The sequence below is a fragment of the Lepus europaeus genome, chromosome 7 (genome assembly GCF_033115175.1).
Source record: "Lepus europaeus isolate LE1 chromosome 7, mLepTim1.pri, whole genome shotgun sequence".
Classification (NCBI taxonomy): domain Eukaryota; kingdom Metazoa; phylum Chordata; class Mammalia; order Lagomorpha; family Leporidae; genus Lepus; species Lepus europaeus.
This window is the reverse complement of record NC_084833.1, coordinates 125,851,123-125,866,286: the sequence shown is the minus strand read 5'-3', so window position 1 is coordinate 125,866,286 and position 15,164 is coordinate 125,851,123. Positions and strand designations below refer to the sequence as shown.

Below are 15,164 nucleotides of genomic sequence, written 5' to 3'. Positions count from 1 at the left end.
TAAAATGTAAAAAAATTATTACCTGGAAGTGGTGAATGATTACCACAGTCTAAGGTCTCTCTGAGAAACTGCACTTGAACATTGCCAGGACAACTCATAGAACTTTAAGGAAGCTGATGACCTCACAATGTAAAACCCAAGTAAGATGGCCTCCATTTCATTGGGCAAATTCTGACTTAAACTAGGATTTTAAAGATACATGTAGGTGGTAGGTAGAAAGTCAAGGATGGGATGCTATTACTGCAGGTGGTGGCTTTACCTACTAAGCGACTCGCTGGCCCCATAAATTTATTCTTAAGAGTAGAGCCCAGCCGGTGCCGTGGCTCAATAGGCTAATCCTCCGCCTTGCGGCGCCGGCACACCGGGTTCTAGTCCCGGTCGGGGTGCTGGATTCTGTCCCGGCTGCCCCTCTTCCAGGCCAGCTCTCTGCTGTGGCCAGGGAGTGCAGTGGAGGATGGCCCAAGTGCTTGGGCCCTGCACCCCATGGGAGACCAGGAGAAGCACCTGGCTCCTGTCATCAGATCAGCGCGGTGCGCCGGCTGCAGGGCGCCAGCCGCGGTGGCCATTGGAGGGTGAACCAACTGCAAAAGGAAGACCTTTCTCTGTCTCTCTCTCTCACTGTCCACTCTGTCAAAAAAAAAAAAAAAAAAGAGTAGAGCCCATATGCTTTCTAATCATACCCACATTCAGTTTCTCAGAGAGCATGCAGATATGTATATTACTAATTTAATTTTATATTTTCTTATCTGGATTTGCATACTGTATCAGTTTGGGTTCTTAATAGAGGTGTTTGCATTAACAAGTATAATCTCCCTTACTTAGTCAATGGTAGATGTTAATCACATCTACAAAATATCTATATAGCAACATCAATAAAAATGTTTGGCCAAACACAGCACAACAGTGCAACTAAGTTGACAAATTTGAGTTGTTGATTACAATAGTCTTCTTAGCAATACTGAATCCATAACATATCCTTAAACCAAATGTAAACATCAAATAAAAAAGAGTTCTTCTCATGGCAAATAATAAAATTATACTTAAAACCAAAAATGCTTGTCATTCTCCTTTATCTCATGGGAAAAACTTTATTTCCAGTTAGTGTACAAAACAAATGGGTGAAGATGTAAGCAATACATTGCAAACCTCATTAAAGCTCATCTAAGAATGTGAGAGGTATACTGTACAAGATTGAAGGCTTATGCTGTGATCTGGTGACCAGGGTAGGCTGGGAAACATTCTGATAAAAAAGACTCCTTATTGGGTTGTACCAGAGTTGCTACCAAGAAAGAAGACTGATGGTAGGTAGGCATTCAATACATAGCTTTTTTTTTTTTTTTTTTTTTTTTTTTACTGCTCAAACTATTTTATTGGTATACTGAGCTTTAAAATGGATACAAACATGGAAATAATTTTGTAGTAGTTCTGAGCTGTGGGTTGTAAAACCACAACTTGGATTATAAAACCAGCAAGATACTCTGGTAGCAGAGATAGTCCTGGTGAGAAAATGCTCTCTGGATTTCATGGCTATCCTTGATATGATCATAACACAGAATATATACATGTTCTCAAGAAAGAACATACTATCTATGGCAAGTAAATATATAGCATTTGAAAACTAGCTCTGGGTTTGCTCTGGGTTCTAGTAAGGACTGGGTATTTGACTATGCTGGGTCAAGGGACTATGAGGACAAAGGTGTATTCTGTCAGAACTACTAAATTCTAAAGAGTAGTAGCTATAGCAGCCATAATCAATGAAAAAGATGTACCAAAGCTCAGGCTACTGCAGGCCCAGAAGGCATAAGTAAACTGACAAACAGTGGGTCTCACCTCCCTCTAGTATTATTGATTGCTTAGAGACTACCATATGACTTTCAGAGAAAGAAAACAAACATTTAATCTTGTTCATTGGCTTAGCAAGTTAATGTCAGTTGAAAGTATATGGATAACAGTAGTACCCTGTTAAGGGACCTGTAAGGTAGTGGTATAAGTAAATCTCTGAGTATTATACCTGATCTAATACATGAAGGAAATATGATCAGAAACATTGATAATTATAGTTTCTCAGGACATAACAGTTTACTTGGTTGATCAGAAGATTGAAAACCGTGGATTTTTGAGACAGATATATGAAACGTGCCTATCAGAGTGGCTATAATGTGTAGTCTTTATAGTGCTTAGTAATAATGACTAGATAGCAACTATGAAAGAAGAAAAAGTAAGCACCCATGTAGACAGAATTCTGTGGGCCATTGGTTTCAACAGGCCTCTGCCACTGCCCAGTCCCATTTATTACACAGGGGACACAAAAATACAGTGACCATGGTGGCTCAAATGGAAGTCATCATAGACTTATTAAACATAGATCTACTAGCATAGGCTAACATTCAATAATGCTGGTCCAGGTGTTGCCACTGCTGTTTGGACAATCTGCCAACCAAAGAGACTAACAATGATGCTATGCTTCACAATTTCATGAGGTGACCATCAAGGTAGTTGATGAAAACTGATCAATTTGATTGGAATCTCTGTATATATATTAAATCAAAGTTTGACTTCTCTCCTTGCAGTTCCTCAGTCATCACTACTATATGAAGAATCACTGAGTTTTGTTTCTCAGACATGAGATTATAAATACAATGTGATTATGTATACAATTTCTTATGAATATAAATCTCATTTTACTTCAACTAACATGAGGCAGGTGACTAAATAATGACATCCACTCTTTCTATCATATATGCCACCACCTAGAATTTGTCATCCTGATAGAGCATCGACATGAATCCAGATGGCATGGTTCTGTGAGACTGAAAGGTGGCATCATCATGTGGGTCACTCTATATCTTTGAAATTAATGGCTTTTCAAGGTACTGACAGGTTATTATGTAGAAGCAATCGGTCCATGAAATAAGAATGCATGAAGGAGTATCGGCTTACCATCATCACTCTTACATGGCATTTTTGATCTGCTATCCAGAATTTTAATTTACGTGGCCTAGATGTTCTCAATCCCAAACCAGGGATGCTTCTACAGGGATGGATGTAGGAGTTCAATGAATTTTAATGTATGGCTGCTGCCATGTCACTTTGAGCTCCCTTTTGTCTCAGAAGACCTACTGGCAAGAAAAGCCTTTATCTTGGCAAAAGTAAAAGACTCTGAACATGTAAAGGGTGGTGAAAAGAAGTTTTTTCCTGCCATGGGTTGTTGGGTATTTATAATCTTATCAAAGGCCAAACAACTTTATTAACTTAAAATTAGCCTGTTATAGATTATTGATTTATTGAATTTTGAGTTGTCTGTGGTTGCCTAGGTAGCACATTACCAAATGATTTCACAGACCTTATAGAGCCAGTGGGCCATATGTTCCCCACTTTCTGATAATAGGAAAGTATTGCTACAGAATAGGGGCAAATATGTTTATGTTTGGAGCTATGGTTGCACACTAGATTGAATTCTGCTTTTCCAAAGTCCAGTTGTAAGGTATGTGGACTAATACATCAGTCACTTCCTTAGTGAGGAATGGTAAATCAGCCACTGAAAAAACTTAGTGATGAAAGTTTTCACCATCTCAAAGCCACTGTGGGTTGTAACATAACAGATTAATTTGTACAAACTCACATTTCATTGTTTTGATGGAGCAAACCAGGAATTGGGAATACTTTTGTATAAGGAGTCTATAAGGTTTGTGGTTCATGTAATTTCTGTTACGACTTAACAACCCTGTTTTGTCAGCGTGAAACCAAAGTAAAAATGATCTGTTGGCCAGCGTCGTGGCTTAACAGGCTAATCCTCTGCCTTGCGGCGCCGGCACACCGGATTCTAGTCCCGGTTGGGGCGCCGGATTCTATCCTGGTTGCCCCTCTTCCAGGCCAACTCTCTGCTATGGCTCGGGAAGGCAGTGGAGGATGGCCCAAGTGCTTGGGCCCTGCACCCGCATGGGAGACCAGGAGAAGCACCTGGCTCCTGGCTTTGGATCAGCGAGATGCGCCAGCCGCAGCGGCCATTGGAGGGTGAACCAACGGCAAAAAAGAAGACCTTTCTCTCTGTCTCTCTCTCTCACTATCCACTCTGCCTGTCAAAAAAAAAAAAAAAATGATCTGTCATGGCAGAATTTATCCCAACTGACATTTGGGCTATATGAATAGATTCACTGTAATACTATAAAGGCAGTAGTACATAGATAATACCATAGATTTCTCAAGAAGGTATCTTTTGTTTATACTTAGAGTATAATCTAAATTATTGTTATAAATATAAATTCTTTCTGTATCGACTAAAATTGGTAAGTTAATTCATTTGGTGCCCACTTATTGAACACTATATATTTGTTATATTCAGTGGCAATCACAGGAAATATCTCCTTAAAGGATTCAAAAATATTTCTAAATAATCCTCAGATCTTACACTACCATAAAGATGACAGCTATAAATTCAGTGATCTCCGGGGGCTGGCGCTGAGGCATAGAAGGCTAAGGCTCTTCCTGCAGCACCAGCATCACATATGGGCGCTGGTTCACATCCTGGCTGCTCCTTTTCTGATCCATCTATCTTCTTGTGGACTGGGAAAGCATTAGAATATGACCCCAGTGCTCAGGCCCTGGCACGCATGTGGGAGACCCAGAAAAAGTTCTTGACTCCTGGCTTTGGATCTACTCAGCTCTGGCTGTTGTGGCCATTGGAGGAGTGGACCAGAGGAAGGAAGACCTCTCTCTCTCTGTAACTATACCTCTCAAATAAATAAAATCTTTAAAAAATGTTCTCTGAAGGGGAGCCAAGATCCAGTACGGTGCCAGCCATGACCTCCACTTCTGGCTTCCTGAACCTCTTGGGACCCCCACTTCCGGCTTCCGTACCCCACTAGGAGGAGCCACACCCTCATTACTGGCTCCCAGACATCCTACTTCAGGCCGCCAAGGCTATCCATAGAACTTCTAGAACATTTTGGGTGCACTCGGCATGAGTCTAGCCCAGGGGAGCAGGTCGATCAGATGCCCTCCGGCTCTAACACTGCAGCCCCGGTCCCTACCCCCGTGGCAGCACAAGGGAATCTGCGAGGATCTGCACAGCTCCTGGTGCCAGCTGCCCTGCCCCTCACACCCTCAGCTCCCAGCCAAGCGCCCGAGCCTGCAACAGGGGGTCCATCCAGGTCTCCAGCAGGTGCACAGGGCCCCCCAGAAGGTCCATCCGGCTCTCCCAGGAGCTTCATCTGGGTCTCTAGCAGGTTCACAGGAACCCCGAGCCTTCACCAGGAGCTCCATCCGGGTCTCCAGCAGGTGCACGGGACTCGAGCTTGCACCAGGAGCTTCATCCAGGTCTCCAGCTGGTGCATGGGGCCATGAGCCTGCACCAGGAGCTCATCCGGGTCTCCAGCAGGTGCACGGAGCCCGAGCCTGCACCAGGAGCTTCATCTGGGTCTCTAGCAGGTTCACAGGAACCCCGAGCCTTCACCAGGAGCTCCATCCAGGTCTCCAGCAGGTGCACGGGACCCTGAGCCTGCACCAGGAGCTCATCCGGGTCTCCAGTAGGTGCACGAGGGCCTGAGCCTGCACCAGGAGCTCCATCCGGGTCTTCAGCAGGTGCACGGGACCGGACACTAGCCACCCCAGAGCAAGACCATTTCCCAGTTGCGACCCCCGAGGCCGACGGGCGGGACCGTGGAAAAATCAGGAACCGTGGGAAGATTCAGGAACTATGTGAAAAAACCTGGAGCATGGGAAATTTCCAGGTTGGAGCCTTCGGGCTCAGGGCGGGGAGTCCAGGGCCCGCCCCGGGTGGTCTCCGGGTTGCGCGCCTCCCGTGCAGGCGCCCGGCGGACCGGAAGCCGCCCGCTGGGGGCCGCGTAGATGCCGCTGGCTGCGCTCTGGGTTCCATACGGGGGTCGCCGAGCCGCAGCGAGGGTCCCTGCTCTGAGGAGACCCGTCCCCTCCGCACGCGGAGTCCCGCGCCCCTCCCGTGCGCCTCCGCTCGGGTTGTCTACGCACCCAGTAGGGAGTCTGCCGAGGTTGAAGAGGAGGTGAGTGACAGGTCGCGGGGTCCCGGGTGCCGCCATGTTGGGGGGCGCTGGGGCAGTGAAAGAAAGAGGCGCCCCAGAGGCCTCGCGCATGCGCACTGAAGGCGGCCAACCCAAGGGCGGAGACAGGCATAGTGCATACGCGAACCGGCCTTCTCCTCATTGCCCCGTTGCTAGGTAACTCCGCGCAGACGCGTTCGGTGTTCCGAGGCGCTGGGACTTGGCGCACGCGCCGTCCGGCTTTCTCCCCGTCGCTAGGCAACTCTGCGTAGCCGAGTTTATGCCCTCCTGAGCTGGGACTTTGCGCACTCATGCTAAGGCCGTCTTCTCGTTGCTAGGCAACCCCGCGCAGGCGCGCTCGCGTTCCGCCACTGATCAGTTACCTTAGCAAATGCTGCTGTGGTCCTGACGAGGGAAATGGGTGGCTCCGGCTCTAGTGATTGACAGGAGTGGGGCCGGCGCATGCGTAGTGCGGCGTCTCAGCGCTTTTGCGGGTTAGACAACCCATAATACAAGTATTTGTTAACATCCTATAATAGAGGCCGGACGTAATTGTTTTCCCCCTCATGATGTGTTACGCTTGGCTTCAGATCACAACGCCAACACTTTCTGGAGGCCCCACTTCCCCTGGGGGCTCTTCGTGCTGGGAGGGCGGAGTCTCCCCAATGTGTGCCTCCAGGTGCGAATTCCGACTTCTGACAGGGGCGGCAACCATGTTGGAATCTGGCAGTGACAGGAGCAGCAGCTATATTTGTTGCTGGCAATTTCTCGTTCTCACAGAAACGGTAGCCAAATTGGATTCCAAAGTCTTCTGACAGGAGTGGCAGCCATATTCGTTTCTGGCAATTTTTTTTCTGACAGGAACGGCAGCCTTATTGGATTCTGGCATTTTTTTTTTTTCCTGACAGGAGCGGCAGCCATATTGGATACCAGTTTGTTTTGACAGGAAAAGTAGCCATCTTGGATCCTAGCGATTTCTTCTTGTGACAGGAGCGGCAGCCATGTTGGAGTCTGGCAGTTTCTGGTTTTGATTGGAGTGGCAGCCATGTTGGATGCTGGCAGCTTCAAGTTCTGACAGGAGTGGCAGCCAATTGGATCCGCCCATCACAGATCCTGCCAACATTGATGGACAGCAGACAGCACACAGACGAGCCCCTGCTTCTAGAATTCCCAGAATTCCCATTCCCCATTTCTCTACTCAGAGATTCGAATTTCTGACGGAAAATTTTCTGACAGAAATATAGGTACGTTTCTGTCAGAAAAGGTATTTTTATGGCCAAAGAGCATTGTTATGATTAAACAGAGTCTTCACGAATTAAAAAATTTTAAAGAGTGACTGACAGGTTTCTGATGATTGATTGACAGGCTTTCCGGGGTGATGGACAGGTGTTTCCGCCTCTCCAATATTACAAATTTCCAAACAATAACCAAGGCCCATGGATTTGTGCTCAGTGATTGCCTCATCCTTTGCCAGAATCTACTGCCCACACAGGTGACGCTGGCCTTGCACAACCCGGGTGTTGACACAGGGAACAAATTCCTCGCGGCTGTTGTTTGTGCGGCTCAGGGGCCTTCTTGACCTCCGGACGGAACGTTCCGAACACACAGAGCCCAGGGAGGATTACACAAGGCCCTGAGCCTGCACCAGGAGCTCCATCCGGGTCTCCAGCAGGTGCACGGGGCCATGAGCATGCACCAGGAGCTCCATCCGGGTCTCCAGCAGGTGCACGGAGCCCTAGTCTACACCAGGAGCTCCATTCGGGTCTCCAGCAGGCACATGGGGCCCGAGCCTGCACCAGGAGCTCCATCCGGGTCTCCAGTAGGTGCACAGGCCCGAGCCTGCACCAGGAGATCCATCCGGGTCTCCAGGAGGTGCACAGGGCCCGAGCCTGCATCAGGAGCTCCATCCGGGTCTCCAGCGGGTACACGGGGCCCAAGCCTGCACCAGGAGCTCCATCCGGGTCTCCAGTGGGTGCACGGGGCCCCTAGGAGCTCATCCGGGTCTCCAGCAGGTGCACGGGGCCCCTAGGAGCTCATCCGGATCTCCAGCAGGTGCACGAAGGCCTGAGCCTGCACCAGGAGCTCCATCCGGGTTTCCTGCAGGTGCACAGGGCCCCCAGGAGCTCCCTGTCCCCTCCATGACCCTGTACAGGAAGTCCTCTGATGATTGACAGCCTAATTATGTGTGCCACAGGGCCAGGCAGGTGCACCCAGCCACCCCCAGGGTGACTCCGTTACTCTTAGAATCAGCAGTGAGTTTTTTCTCCCTGAGTCACAGCCGGGAGCCATTGGCCACCATCCTATCTCTCTCTGACGTGGTGGTAATAATTGATTGACGTGGGGTTTGACACATGCTAGCTGTCTACCGAGGCCCCAGGCAGTCAGGGTCTGGCTCTCGAAGCAGGAAGCCGTGTCCTGGAGCATCCGAGGGAGCAGTGAGTCGGGGGTCAGGGATGCGTGGGGTGGGGGCTGTGCCAAAGTCCTGGGGTCACCCTGCTACATCGCACCGAAAAAATCACAACATTGCATCAAACTTGCACCATTGTATCAAGCAACTGCAACATTGTATTGAATTTGCCAGGTTGTGTCGGACTGCCACAATGTGTCAAGTTTGTGAATTGAAGCTGCTACGATGGATCAAATTCTACAGTGTATCAGAATTGTGACCTGTAATTGCTAACATGTTCAGATTTGCGAACTGAAATCAAATTCAGAATTGCTACAATGTATCAAATTGCTAAAGTGCATCAAGTTTGTGAGTTAAATTTAAATTTGGAATTGCTACACTGCATCAAATTGCTAGGATGTATCAGATTGGCGAATCAAAACAGAAGTTAAATTTGCTACAATGTATCAAATTTGTGAGTTGGAATTGCTACAATGTATCAAATTGCTGGGATGTGTTGCGTTTGTGAGTTAAGGTTGCAGTTACAGTTGCTACAATTCGTCGAATTGCTACAATGCATCAAATTGGTGAATTAGAGAATTAGGAATTTCTACAATGAATCGAATTGCTACAGTGTATCAGGTATATGTATTGAGACTGAAATCAAAATCCCTACAATGTATTAACTTTGCTAATTAGAGTTGCTACAATGTATCTCTGGGCTGTCCAGTTGTGGGTGAAGCCATGGTCCTTCCTGCTGCACAAAGTTTCTGCCCTCTCTCGACCCTCCCCCTGGTTCTGTAGCTGGGATAACTCAGCACCCAGCACCCTACCCAGAGGACTCCAGAGTCTTCTTTGTAGCCAACTATCGATCCATTTATTCTGGGGGTCGGCCTGATTGAGTGATTGATGGACACACAGGCCAGTGTGAGTCAGCATGAGTCAGCAGAAGGCGACTGGGGTTTCTGGAATGTCCTGTATGTGTGGTGGTAGCCTTGAGGGATGAATGTGTGTCCCCAGCAATGAATGAGTCTTAGCATCTGGGTCAGAAGCTCATGCTGTTGATATGATTGACAGCTGTCAGTCTGTGTGGATTTGACTGGAGGCTGGAAGATTCTGGCCAGGGCCAGTGCAGAAGCTTCTAGAACCCAGGAAATGGGCATTCGAGTCTGACCGTGTCTGACCGCTGTGGGAGACAGGACCGCCGGTGAAGACGTGTCCGGATCGGGTTATTGATTAGGTATTGGTTATTGGTTAGCTCTTAGTTATCGCTATTGGGCACTAACTATTCATCAGTTATCAATTATAGATTAGTTATTGATTATTGATTAGCTATTAGTTGGTGGCTGGTGATTATCAGTCACTTATTGATCATTTATTGGTATCTGATATTGGTCCCTCTCTCTCAGAAAAATGAATAAAATTTAAGCCTCAATTTCAGAGAATAATGAAAAATAAACTTAAAAAACTAACCAATAACCAATTAATTACCAATAGTCAACCAATAACCAATAATCGACAATCAATAATCCATAATTTATCAATGACAAATAATTGATCAATAAACAGTAAGCAGTCCATAGCTACTCAGTGGCACGCCCATCACTAAGGCAAGCCGGAAAGCCAATCAACTCAAAGCCCTGTCTCCTCCTGACAATCATTGTAATGGAGAGTCCACCACTCAAGGCTCAGAGCCACGCCCTGTCTTATTGTAATGAAAGTCATGGCGGAGAGCCTTGAAAAAGACAAAAGCAGGGAGCCTTAAAACAGAGAGGGGCAGGGAGCCTTGACACCGCTGTCTCTCCGCGCAGGGCGATGAGAGAGCCCTGCGTCTCCTCCTCCTCCTCTTCCTGGGTCCCAGCCGAGGCCACGCCCACACTGCCACCACGGCCCCACCCCCCAACATCTTCCTGCTCCTGGCCAATGACCTGGGCATTGATGACCTCGGCTGCTATGGCAACAGGACGCTCAGGTCGGACATCCGGGTCTCTCAGGCAGCCATCTTATGGCACTGTCATCTGGGTCTCTCAGGCGGCCATCTTCTAGCCTCCAGGGCTCATCCGGGTCTCTAGGGTGGCCATCTTATGGCCTCCATGGCTCATCCGGTCCCTCAGGTGGCCATCGTGTAGCCTCAACAGCTCATCCAGGTCTCTCGGGTAGCCATTTTGTAGCCTCGGGCTCATCTACGTCTCTCAGGTGGCCAGCTTGTACCTCCATGGCGGCCAGCTTATAGCACAGTCATCCGGGTCTCTTAGGCAGCCATCTTGTAACTGCACAGTGGCCATCTTGGAACCTCCACAGCTCATCTGGGTCTCTTCCGCCCCCTAGAACCCTGAACATTGACCAGCTGGCACGTGATGGTGTGAAACTGACCCAGCACTTGGCTGCCGCTCCGCTGTGCACACCAAGCTGGCAGCTTTTCTGACTGGACGCTACCCAGTGTGCTCGGGTCTGTGGTTCACGGGGGTGGGGCTGGGGAAAGGCAGAGCTTGCTCTAGGGGTGGGGGAAGGGCCGGGGAGGGTTGGGCTTGTCCTCGGAGGTGGGGGTGTGGCAGGGGTACAGGAGGTGGGGCTTCATCTCTTCCCCGCCCCCCAGGCAGGGCTGCACGGTTGCGGGTGGGTGCCTTCCTGTTCCCAGCTTAATCTGGGGGTCTCCCAGCCACCGAGGTCACGTTCGCCAGGCTGGCCAAGACCCGCGGCTACACCACAGCGCTTGTCGGTACAGAAGGTTCCGGAATGCCCAGGGCGGGGGCGGGACTTCCGGGGTGGGCAGAACTTTCGAAGTGGGACTTCAGGGGTGGGCGGAACCTCTGGGAGCGGGACTTCAGGTGTGGCTGGGACTTCTGGGGTCGGCGGGAATTCCGTTTATAAAGAAGATAGGCAAAATGCTGTCAAGTAGCAGCAACATGCAAGGATGGACCCCACCCAGGGGAAGGCAGCAGAAGGCATTCCAGTCACGTGACTGGAAGTTTGCCATCGGGGGTGGGCTTAGGCTGTCCATCACCAACGAACTTCTGGTCCCAGGGAAGGGGCACCTGGGCCTGTGCTGCCGGCACCCGCGCGACTTCTGCCACCACCCGCGGGTCCACGGCTTCGACCAGTTCTTTGGGCTCCCGGCCACCAACCTGCGGGACTGCAAGCCTGGGACTGGCACACTGTTCGAGGGCGCCGTGCGCTGGATTGTGGTGGTCCCCGTGCAGGTCCTGGGCGCCGCTGCCCTGACCCTGGCCGCCCTGCGCTGCCTCGGCCTGGCCCGACCGCCGCCTATCGCCTTCCTGGGCCTCCTGCTGCCCATGGCCATCTTGCTGGGTGGCCACTTCCTGTTCCGGCACTACTTCTGGCCACTCCACTGCTTCCTCATGCGCGACTTCGAAGTGGCCCAGTAGCCTCTGGATTATGGGAACCTCACGCAGAGGCTCACGGAGGAGGCCATGGGGTTCATACGGCAGTGAGTCCGCGGTGGCGATTTTGAGTGGGTCTGCATGCTTTATGCCCACTTCCGGTGACCATTTTGGATCAGCTCTGAGCTTCTTTGCCTAATTCCGGTGGCCATTTTGAATTAGCTCAGAGTGCTTTTCAGCCCACTTCCAGAGGCCATTTTGGGTTGGGCCTGAGGGCTTTTGTGCCCACTTCCGGTGGCCATTTTGGGTAGGGTCTGAGCGTTTTATGCCTACTTCCAGTGCCCACTTTGGATCGGCTCTAAGCGCTTTTTCATCTATTTCCAGTGGCCATTCCGGATTGGCTGTGAGTGTTTTATACCCACTTCTACAGCCATTTCAGATATACTCTGAACCCCTTATGCCTATTTCCAGTGTCTATTTTGCATCGCCTTCTATAAACCAAAAAATTACCTGTTCAAGTGTTTTGTCCAATTTTTTTTTGCCCACCTCCCTCCAGGAACTCCCAGACGCCCTTTCTGCTGCTGCTGTCCTATATCCACGTGCACACAGCCCTGCTCGCCTCCCCAGAGTTTTCCCACAGGAGCTGGAATGGGGCTTACGGCGACATTGTGGAGTTGGACTGGAGCGTGGGTATGCATATGTGTCTCTGACGCCACCTGGTCACTGAATCCCAGAATGCAACGTGAATTTCTCTTGCGCACCGGTTGGCTGAATCTCATATTGCAAAGTGAATTTGTCTCTGGTGCCACAGGGGGCCGAATCTCAAATTGCATTGTGAATTCGTCCCTGTTGGCCATCTTGGTCCCTGAGCTGGTTGGCATCGGATAATTTTTTTTTTTTTTTTCTGGTCCAGGCTGGATCCTGCAGATCCTGGACGAGCTGGGCCTAGCTGGCCGCACCCTCGTCTACTTCTTGTCTGACCACGGCACCCACGTGGAGGAGGTGACGGCCACGGGCGAGGTCCACAGGGGCAGCAATGGGCATCTACAGGGGTGAGCCAGGTGCAGACCAGTCTCAGGGTCACAATGTCACAAGAAGAGTCCCCAAATGCCCAGGGGAGGCATCAGGTGCATCCTGGAGGGAACCATGTCACAATAAAAGCCCCCACAGTCAAGATGGAGACATTTGAGGCATCCTGGAGGGGATGCTGTCATAATAAGTGTCTCTGCCAGAGCAGGCCCAGTTATAATAAAAGTCCCTCACAGTCAAAATGGAGGCATCTGGTTCCTCATGGAGAGGACCGTGCCATAATAAGAGCCCCTCCTAGAGCAGACCCTGTCATAAAATTCCCCCATGGCCCAGCTCAAATCTATGATGTCATGAAAAGGACACTGTTATAATAAGAGTCCCCTGTGGTTGAGTTAGAGGCATCTGGGCAGTCATGTCACAATAAAAGACTCCCCTAAAGCTGATCCTATCACAATAAAAGTCCCTCCTGGTCAATATTGAACCTAAGATGTTATGGAGAGGGCCATGTCATAATAAAAGCCCCCAGTGTCCAGCTGCAGGGTCATTGTGGAGGGGTCTGTGTCATAATAAGAGTCCCTCCTAGCGCAGACTGTCAAAATAAATGTCCCCCATGGTCGAGATCGCATCTATGAGGTCAGAGAGGGGACTCTGTCATAATAAGAGTCTGTCATGTTCAACATAGAATCATTGAACTTATAGGATGGGACCAGACCATGTCATAATGAGACCCCCTGGACAAGGCTAATCCAGCAGATGTCTTCTCCCCCATCTGTCCCCTGCAGGCGGCAAAGCCAACAATTGGGAGGGCAGCATCCAAGTGCTGGACATCCTGCACTTGGCCTGGGGTCATCCCTGCCGGGTGCAAGGTGGATGCGGCCATGAGCACCATGGACATCTTCCCCACTGTGGCTGGGCTCACAGGGGCACCACTGCCCCACGACAGGTGATTGACAGATGCAAGCCCTGCCCCCAGGGTGGTTGACAGATGGTCAAGGAAGACCCCCCCAGGGACCCCAAAGTCAGTCACACACAAGCCCCACCCCCCCAGGGTGATTGATGGGCGGGACCTGATGCCCCTCCTCCAGGGGCAGAGCCAGCAGTCGGCCCATGAGTTCCTGTTCCACTACTGCAATGCCTACCTGCAGGCCATGTGCTGGCTGCCACGGAACAGTGAGTGTGCACCCCAGGGGATGCTGGGAAGGGCAGACGTGGGCCCTGGGGCATGCTGGATAGAGGTAGATGTCAGCCCTGTGATTGATTGACAGGTCATCCCCATGATTGACAGGTCATCCATAGTTGATTGACAGGTCCTCCATGACTGATAGCCCTGGCCCCACCCTCCGCCCTGACAGCCCAGCCCCATCCCTCCCCATGACTGACAGCTCGGATCCGCCCCCTAGGCTCAGCTGTGTTCAAGGCCTTCTTCACACCCAAGTTCCGCCCGGCCGGCACTAATGGCTGCTTCCCCACCCATGTGCACCTGTGCCAGGGACCCACCCACGTGACAAGTCACGACCCACTCTGCTCTTCAACCTGGCCCACGATCCCGGCGAGGCTGCGCCCCTCACACCACACCGAGCTGAGCCACCAGGCAATCCTGCATCCAGGAGGTGGTAGCATAGCACCGGGGCTCTGTGCCCCCCCCCGGATATCCCTAACCAGCTGGCCCTGGGCCACGTGGTCTGGAAGCCATGGCTGCAGCTTTGGGCGGCAGGGGCCTCAGGGCCATTGCCGTGCACCTGCTGGGCATCTGGGGCCAAGTGTGGATCCCAACATGGCTGTCAGCCATCTTTGTCACACACACAAATCTGGCTCCATCCCTGGCTGTTGGCCATCTTTATCTTGGACACCGAGCTGGGGCCACGTGTGGATCGGTCGGCCATCTCTATCCTGGACACGAACCTGTGGCTCCCTCCATGGATCAGTCGGCCATCTTTGACAGACAGGAACCTGGGCTCAGGGTCCACAATGACTCCCATAAAGTGTTCATCACAAACGAAGCAGCAGGTGTTCCTTATAGATGCAGATAGACCAACTGGGAACCTGCCCCCGACTGGACCAGGAACCTGTCACTCACCCTCAGAGCCCGCCCCTGACTGGACCTGGAAACTGTTAATCCGGTCCTGGTTGTGCAGAATGGAGCGGGGATCAGGGGTGGCCCTCAGAGGATCTTCAGGGGCCCAGGTGGAGACCGCAGGTCTCTTGGAGCAGCTGTCAGTCACAGAGAAGCCATGCTGTCAGTCACTGCACAGCAGAGTCGGTCCCCGGCACCCAGCACTTTCTGCTGAGTCACAAGAGCCGATAGCTGCATGACTTGGCAGGTGTAAAACCATGACTCAGCAAGTATATGACTCAGCAGATATGGAAACATGACTCAGCATGTATGGAAGCATG

At 50.8% G+C, this 15,164-nt stretch overlaps 1 pseudogene; it reads left to right on the top strand.

Moving 5' to 3' along the window:
* The first annotated feature begins 7,698 nt into the window (after positions 1 to 7,698).
* On the top strand, positions 7,699 to 14,387 carry LOC133763996 (steryl-sulfatase-like; annotated as a pseudogene).
* The last annotated feature ends 777 nt before the right edge of the window (positions 14,388 to 15,164 follow it).